This window comes from Haemaphysalis longicornis, unplaced genomic scaffold, assembly GCF_048455015.1.
Source record: "Haemaphysalis longicornis isolate Haplotype H1 unplaced genomic scaffold, Haemaphysalis longicornis Haplotype H1 scaffold_3, whole genome shotgun sequence".
Taxonomy (NCBI): Eukaryota; Metazoa; Arthropoda; class Arachnida; order Ixodida; family Ixodidae; genus Haemaphysalis; species Haemaphysalis longicornis.
In genome coordinates, this window is record NW_027526335.1 from 14,377,658 (window position 1) to 14,386,952 (window position 9,295).

Below are 9,295 nucleotides of genomic sequence, written 5' to 3' on the forward strand. Positions count from 1 at the left end.
TTCTAATCGTAGGTGCTGCGTGCGACCTTCATTAGTGCTAACGTCTGGCTTCAAGAGCCACACTGCAACTTTGTTACTCATGCCCCGCAAAACTAACCCCGTAAAATGCGCTTACTCGATCTGAAATAGGATATCCTTTTTCAATTGTGTAGGCAAGCACACATTTGAAATGGTCTGAAAGGGTACTCGTGTGACACTCAGCTTTCTGGATTCATTAATGACCTTCACTCATCCGTCGATGCTGGGTTTAAAATATATATTCAATACGTCTAGATTTTTCTAAGGCTTTCGACCGGGTACCTCGCCACAGATTGCTAATCAAACTTACACAACTCAATATTCATCCTCTTGTAATCGCATGGGTTAAAAACATCCTGTCATCAAGAATTCAATTCACATCGGCTAACAACGTTAATTCTTCATTCGGTCAAGTCCACTCTGGTGTCCCCCAAGGCAGCGTCCGGGGTCCTTTACAGTTTCTAATTTTTGTTAATGAGTTACGTAAATACGTTACTTCGAGAATCAGGTTTTTTGACGATGGCTGTGTTATTTATGGTAAAATGACCCGCGTTCCTGACCAACTAGCCCTTCAAACCGACCTTGACTTTATATCTACTTTGTGCTCTACTTGGTTAATGTCGCTAAACAATTCGAAAACTAAGCTTATGTCTATTACAAACCGCGCATCTCGCATTCAAACTTTTTATTTTTTTTTTGGAAAGTGAAAGTTTATTTCACGAAAGCAATACAAACATATTGGTATACAGACGAGGGTCCCAGAGTCAGAAGACTGAAAGGGGACCCTCGATTTTGAATACATACGATAATTGCATGAAAGCAGCAAATGGGCACAAGAGCCCATCGGTTAAGTACGCGGTGTAAAATGATACATACGAAAATACAAACGAAAATACATACACTCAAAAAGGTAGCCGGACCAAATAACCAGTACAATCAATTCGTGAACAAGAAAATAGGAAACAAAGTCACATGAGAACACCAGGGAAGTACGCAATAGTTAAAAACAAAAAAAGTTATTTACTACGGCAAAAGAAATTCTCTGAGATTTTTTTTAAAGCAAGCTAGGGACGGGCATGATTAATTGGCCATTGGCAAATTATTCCAAAATGTGACAGCTGCAAAACAAGTGGTTTTCTTCCCATAATTAGTGTGAACAGTCGGTAGTAAGAAATTGTTATTTCTTGAAAACCTAGTGGCGCTTTTGCCGCGCAAAATAGTGACATCGATAAGGTTATATGAAAGGTTGCAATGTAGCAATTTGTAAAAAAACATTCCTAAGTTATAGTGAAACAGCGCTTTGATTGATAGTATCTTATTCTGACGCAGAAGCCCTGAGGCAGAGGAGTGACAGGAACTAAATTTTATGATGCGAATACATTGGTTTTGAATATGTTGCACAGATGTAACGTGAGAAGAGTATCTGTTGCCCCATGAGACAATGCCGTAATGCAAATGGCTGTGAACGAAAGCAAAATACAAAGATAATAAAGCTGTATGAGGAAAAAAGCGGCGAGCTTTAATTAAAGCTCGTATGCCGAACGCCGTTTTCTGCTTGAGATTAGAAAAATGAGAAGAAAATGTAAGGTGAGGGTCGAGGTGAATACCAAGGAATGTAACATCGTCGTAAGTTGTGATTAAATGAGGTCCAAGGTTTAATTCTGGAAAAAAAGTTATGGGTTTCTGATAAGACCTAAAGACCATGAATTTAGTTTTCTCAGGGTTAATCACTAAATAGTTGTCACGGCACCACTTTACAACGTTAATTAGTACTGCATTCAAGTATGTCGTGAGAGAAATTAATGATTTATCAGATTAAGAAATGGTTGTATTATCAGCATACAAGACGCAATGGGAAGAACTAACGCAATCCGGAAGGTCATTAATATACAAAATAAAGAGTAAAGGACCTAAAATTTACCCCTGGGGCACACCTTGGTTAAATGTTCTAGTTTCTGAAAACGCGTTAGCCACACATACAGAGTATTGCCTGTTAAGTAAATAGTTTTTCAAAAATATTAGTGGTGGTCCTGCTATGCCAAAAGCTTCCAATTTTTTAAACAAGATATTATGATTAATCGTGTCAAACGCCTTTGTAAAGTCCAAAAAAACTGAACCCACAAACTTTCCAGAGTCAATAGATTTTTTAATGAAATCCGTTAGGGAAAGTAATGCTGTTAGTCGAACGTCCAGACCGGAAACCGAATTGACATGGATTCAGTAGATTAAATTTATTGAGGTAGCTGTTCAGACGTTTGGCAAATATCTGTTCGATTAGTTTGCTTAGACAAGAAAGAATGGAAATTGGGCGGTAATTCGATATTAATAACCGGTCACCTTTTTTGAAAACAGGTACGACTTTTGCTTTCTTCAGAAAAGATGGAAAAGTGCCAGACTTAAAGACAAGATTTATTATGTGACTGAGTGTATTTACGACTGAATCGGAAACTAGCTTCAAATGACGAATAGAAATATTATCTAGACCTGGGCTAGTGTTTTTCAGCGTACCAAGCGTAGAGAGCACTTCTTCTGCTGTAACTGGAAATAAAAAGGATGATTGGCTAGCACGCCTCAAACCAAGTTGTGCGTTCAAGGACTGGGGGGTATTGTTATAAACGGACGAAAAATAACCGCAAAAGGCATTAGCAATGTGAGTGGGTTCCGTCAAGATTATTCCATTATGGGTAATTTTTGGTATTGAGGCATTACCTGTAGCTGTTTTAAGGAAGGTATTCAGCAGATTCCATTGTTTTTTGGGGTCATTTTTGTGTTTGGAGAATTCATTTTCATAGTGCCGTTTTTTTGCCCATTTTAAGAGAATGTTCAAGAGGCCGCAGTATTTCTTGTACCGCTTAGCTAGATTGGAATTAAAGGGCTGTCTCTTCGTTTTCTTGTACAGATTATCTTTTTTTCGTATGCTTACTAACAGCCCTTTAGTCATCCATGGATTGTGCGGATAACTGAATCTTTTTTTACATTTAACCGTCGTGGTACTTAATGAAACGGCTTTTAAGAATTCACAAGAAAAGCGTTGCAGTGCTTCCTCTGCATCATCTATCGACTTAATGACAGACCGGTCGGTTGCCACGATAGTTTCTTTAAATCTAACTGCGTCAAACACAGAAGTAACGCGGGAGTTGCGTATGCTTGTTACGCCAACGTCAAAAATAAGCAAAACAGGAATAACTTAAATAACACAACTGTTGAGGTTACTACCATTACAGTCCTTCAATGCTTCTCTGGTCATGAAACTCCCGGCCAAGTTTCGTACGGGGACAAAGGCTACCGCGAGTGGCGCCACCGCAGATCGGAGGGCAACGGGCGGCCGCCGCTGCTCTGTAGCCAGACCGGCAGTCAGGAACGCAGTATCAGCATGCCCGTTCGCATTAAATTTTTTCGGCACTCACAAAATGATAAGTCTATTTGAGCGGCCCATGACACGTAAAGCGAAAGCGGACTGCTGATAAGGCGGCGAGCGTCTGTTTTATTTTACTCCGTGGTCCGTTCCCTGTCAAACTAGCTCTGACCACGCCCCCGCCTGCCCTCCAAACACCAGCGCCGCGGCGCGGAACAGTACGAAGCTCTCCCATAGCGTGACGGCGAAGTTTCATGACCAGAAAGTATTTGAAGGGCTCTGCCGTGGGACTCTGCTACCGCTTACACGTACCTGGGCGTTAACCTGCACGCTGACCTGACGTGGAATCCCCACATCATCATTCTTGCATCCGCCAACCGCTCATTTGGCTATTTATAACACAGACTGAAACATACACCATCATACCTTCGCAAACTTGACCACACAACTGTTGTCAGGCCTAAAATTGAATACACATCTGCCATTCGGAACCCTGACAAAGAATATATAGTTGACCGAATTGAATATCTTCAAAATCGTGCCGCTCGTTACATCTTTTCAAACTATTCACGTCATGCCAGCGTCACGGCCCTTAAACTTCGTGCATCCTTACCAATCCTTCTACATTGGCGTGAACTATCACGGTTGTCATTGTTTCATAAACTGTACCATCACCCTTCACTTCATGCCGATTTCTTTTCTTTGTCACCAGCCATTTTCCCCCGACGTGACCATGCCCTGAAGGTGATGCGTGTAAAGTGCCACACGTATAGCTATTCTCAATCGTTCATAGCTCGCACAATTATTGATTGGAATGCCGTCCCATCTCATATTGCAAGTGCCACCGATCCAATCAAATTTCAAGAACTAATCAGCACTACCATAGCATTTAACTTCGCTAAATATTTTCTTAGGTGTGTATAAGTGTTTTATCAGTTTTTGTTATTTTTGCGGCACATTTATTTTTTGCTATGCACCAACTTCTATCTGCTTTTTTTTCCCTGTAACCTGTTTCTTAGCTTTGTTTGCATTGTTCTTTTTCTATGTTTTTCGCCCCCTATGTGATATCTTCCGAGTGAGGGCCTTAGGGGTATTTTGAATGAGTAATGAATAATTCTGGCAAGCCTGTTGTTTACAAATAAACAACCCTGTGAAGCTAACAGTGGTGAAAGGAAGTTTTGACTTCCGGAAAACCATCTTGGAATCAAATTCATCTGCAGTGCTAGCCACCTTATTCGTTTTTCTCTTCTCTCGTACAGGACAAGGTAGTGCTCTTTATCGGTTATTTGGCGTTGCTGCTGATGAGTTCGGAGCTGCAGCTGTGTTAGCCTATACACTGGTCGTAAACCTTCGGCCTGAGAGAGTGTCTTAAATGTACTTCCTTGCCCGTGTCATGACCGCTGCTAAGCTTCTAACTCTGAACTCGACGGAACCTTTTAGTACGCTGCTGTGCTGCTCCATAGTAGGGCGTCTCGTACTTTTTTCGCGGCGTTGTATTTCTAACCCGAATAACGGGGTCAGTTTAGCTGCTTCATTCACTGTGAAGTGAACCGTTTTAATTGCAGCAAGCACGAGGGGCGCGTTTTATTACTGCGTTTTAAAATAAGGATGTGAGAAAGTCTGAGCACGTGCTAATAAAATTTAAAATTGACTGTGTGAGGTGAGATGTCATTTCAAAAACACTTTTCTTGAAAGTAAATTGCGTTAAGTGAAAGCATCAGGCATAGTACATTACTGAGCGTTTAATGGCTAGTCCCCTCCCCTTAACTTCTTTTAAACGTCATAAAAGGAGATACATTTATGTGGAAACGGCTTTACGATTTTCAGTATCGACATAACTGCTAAAAAACTAGCTTAATTTGTCGATGGCACAAAACTGCTTTAGGGGGAAATTAATTTTGCCAGTGCAGTTAGCAGCGTAGCTTCATTCCCTCATTCCTCACCCTTTGGTAACTTTCAAAATACTATGTGGGCCACTGAATCATGCGCATTCAACAAAGTCGTAAGTGAACCACGGTAAACAAGGATAATCAAGATATACAAATGGCAGGTGTTTAGTCCACTTGCACAAGTCGGATAAAACTCCTGATTTGGGTGGGGGGGGGGGGGGGGAGGAGGTAAAATGGCAACAGAACGCGGTATATAGCATATCTAGGTTGAAAGGGTTTGGGATTACAGCCTCAGAAATTAGAAGCGACCCAGCAAAATAAAAATAGCAAACGCTGCGTGAACGCTATTTCAGAGGCGTTTAGATTTGGGGAAAGTCAATGGGTGGCAAAGAATCTAGCAGGCCCTAAGCTGATTCGCTACTTCTAGGAGTTCTTTATCTTTACACTAACTTTGTAGCCGGGGTGGGTGCATCGCAGGCCGGTTCCTGCATAGCGTATCGCCGTTTCCTTATCGCCGCTGTTTACTGCACGGGTCCGCATCTTATTGGTCCACGTCCATGTACGCGCGCATGTACAATGGAACGCTGGCAGCCTATTTTCTCTTCCAGTGCATCGCCGCACAAGAGTTTGCAAGGGAAAGAGGACCATGGAAGCAGAGGAACGGGGGAACAGCTGCTGCAAATAAGGGCACGCATTGCGACATTCTCTGTTCCCTACATGGCTCCCCTCGCCGCATCCATAGGCGACAGCTGGATGAAAACGAGGAGGCCGCCACGCGGCGATCAGGCCAGAGCTCACGCAACCTGTGGCAACGTTTTTTATCACATAGAGTGCACGAAGTATAGTCGAATTCCTCGCATTCATAGTAGAGCCAGGCGGCGTCAGGAAGAGGGCAGGGCAAACTTCGCTGGCTTTAAACACACTAAACAATGCGTGTCGGCTGAAAATTAATAGCGAATCGCCACTACTCTTTTGAAAAAAAAAGGTCGCCTTCTCTAAACAAGCATGAGAGTTGACAGATAAGCCTAAAGGTTTTCGGTTGGATTAGCGCAAACGAGATAATTAATTGAAAATTAGGCGCCGAGTTGTGTGCGGTTCCCGTGGGGCAGGAACTTTGCAGAGTACGGAGCTTGGGATTTGTTGCCTCGGCGACAATCCGGTTTTGTTTGAAAAGCCGAGCGGTAACTGGCCCAGAGAACGAGAGCGAGTGTATTCATCTCTGCGTTGTTACACGGGGGTAAGGCGAGGGGGGGGGGGAGGGGGGGGGGGGATCGCCAACCCTGACTGAGGCTGGCGATGCTATTGACGTCGGTTGGCCACTAACGCTCTCGATTCCCTGAGCTTGCGGTGCTTACGAGCCGATGCCCCTGTTTGTGGTTATGCTTTGCTACGACTGCTGCGTTAAGGCCGCTGATTTTCATGTGATTGTGGTTCGGCTCCGGGGTCATTCGGGTCAATCGCCGTTTAAAATGGCTGTCTGAGGATGTAATCAGCCCTAGGAAGTCCACTGCAAGTGCGGCCAATTCTCATTACTTATTGGTAGAGGCCTAGTGGGAATGTTAATTAAACAAAAAGGACTACATCCTATGAACGCCCTCCCTGGATGAACGGCCTCCGCGTCACCGCAGACGCTCAAATGCCATGCGCTTTTCCCGCATGTTCGGAAGTTGCCTCATTCATGCCTGTATCGTAAAAAGCGTGTTCGCACCAGGCCAAGGGTCTGCTGATTCTGGCCTCCTGTGCCCACTGCCCGCAAGTAGTCGGTTCTTCTGGCAACAGCACGCCAACGAGAACTCGCTACCGCGTCAGTGTCAGTCCGCCCGCGTTTTGCGAACTCGCGCGTGGAGCCGTGAACGTTACGGCCCAAAAATGGTGAACTCAGTTTAGAAAACATCGGTCGCAAACGAAAAAAATCAACTTACAAAAAAAAAAAAACATGTACCCTCGGGGTTCGAACTTGCGACTTCCAAAACAATAATGCTTGTGCTTCAGACCACTCGGCCCAGAGCCACCGGTGCCGAGGTTGGATATATAAGGTCTATAATGTGCAACCAGTTTACACTTTTATTTATTTTTAGCATTTCAAGTACCTTCTGTTACTATTTGTTGTATAGCGCTCGTGCAGCAAACGTCCCCCAAACTTCCACAATATTAATTTGCATTTCTTAGACGGAAAAGCGTTCGCAGATGTGTGGTCGTGCTGCTGACCGCTGTGCTTGTTCATCCAGAGCAAAAAATTGCTTCCTGCTCACTAGTTTTACGCTGTACGGTAAAAGGTTCAGTTGATTTAATTTCCTTAGTACCTATATTGACTTCGCTGACCCTTCTCCTGCCTTCAAGTGGCCTTAGGTTTTCCTACTAGCGTACCAGTCAGCGAAGCGTCGCATGTGCACTTGTGCAGCGCTTGTGTGAAGCGACCCTGACTCGGAGCTTGATACAGTGTACAAACTAACAAAGTAAAGAAAGGCACATTCTTTCATTCACAAACGTGTTGTGGCTTAGTTTCAACTCAGCGTGCGAATTGCGACGACCCGTCGGCGGCAGGCGGACTAAACTCTGTCGGAAGGTCGGCGAGCCGTGCAGTAGCGCACTCAATTGCCACCTCATCTCCTCCTGACGTCACACCAACACGCCGCAGAAAATGGGCGAGGGTGCAGAGAGGAGGACAGCATTTTCGAATTGATTTTTCTACTAAATAAATTCGCGTAAACGCGCTCAGAGTGGTCGACACATGGCCTATGGACTCTGGACTACAATTAGCGCTAGTAATCCCGCAATGTTTACAAATCACTTCAGTGCCCCTTTAAGGGTCTTCGCCCCTACTAAAGACTAGACAGCGCAAAAAAATGTCAAAGCAAGGGTGGTTGCTGCCATCATGGATTAGTTGTGCCGCGTTTCGGTGTGTTTTGAATTTCTCTACTTGGGGTGTGAACCAGGCAGACAAAATATAGATTATTTCCTGATGGTTAGACTCCTACACTGGGTACAGAATTAGCTAAGGTGAGAAGTCCAGATTGGAGTCTACGCACTTTGGGCAAGGTTCTAAAGAGATTTCCCACGTAAAGCAATGTTCGCCGGTAATAAAGTGATGTCGGCCTTGAACGCAGTGACATCCAGATTGGCGTAAATAACTTGACTCGTTAACTGACATAACGTTCAGTTACTTGCAGAAAGCGAGGGTGATGTATTTCGTGTATTTAAAATCGTATGCACCATGAAAGTTTTCTAGTGCAACCATTATATGCTATAAAAATATACCCCTGTAGTGAATATCAGTTTATCAGTGTAAATTTAATGCTCAAGCGGCCACTGTACTCAAAGAATAAACTGCAGATATATGTACCCATGCTACACCTTGTCTGTCTGATGTTTAGCGCCATAGTGTTAGACTTCATCACGCTACATACTCATTCATGCGTCTTGGGATATCTAGCTTGTGCAAACCGTCGGCGCGTTTGAATGTTCATTTTGAACCGACATCACAAAAACTGTTACCGTAGCCGGCAGCCAAATCTACGACTTCGTGTCAGTAGTGCAAAACCTCAGCCACTGAGCCGCGGCCGCATGAAAAATTATTCCTAGAAGATAAGTAGTACAGGCTAGTCATTATCCCATGATGCATACGACGCCAATTCGCCCGAGTAAACATAAAAAGAGAAGATTTTCATGAACTTAGAACTACATTGAAACATCAAGACTGCCCACCGAGGGGCATTCCACAAAGCAGGTCGCCACGGCACCTTAATTAGTCACACAAAAAGACGTATTAGGGAAGATATCTACCCAAGCCCATCTCAAATCTGTTGTTTAGCCAGGCAAGTATTATTCTTGCCAGTTCTTACCCAAACATCACATTCCGAGTGATCTTAACGCTGTCATTTGTGTGATAACAAAACAAAACCGGTTATAGATGCATCAGCCCCCTTCAACTGCCATTTTTCGCTGCATAAAATATCTGTCATGAAGTTTCATCCGCGAAGCGAACATTTTTATGGTCATTTATTTAACTTTCGTCATCCCCTCCTCCTACTTT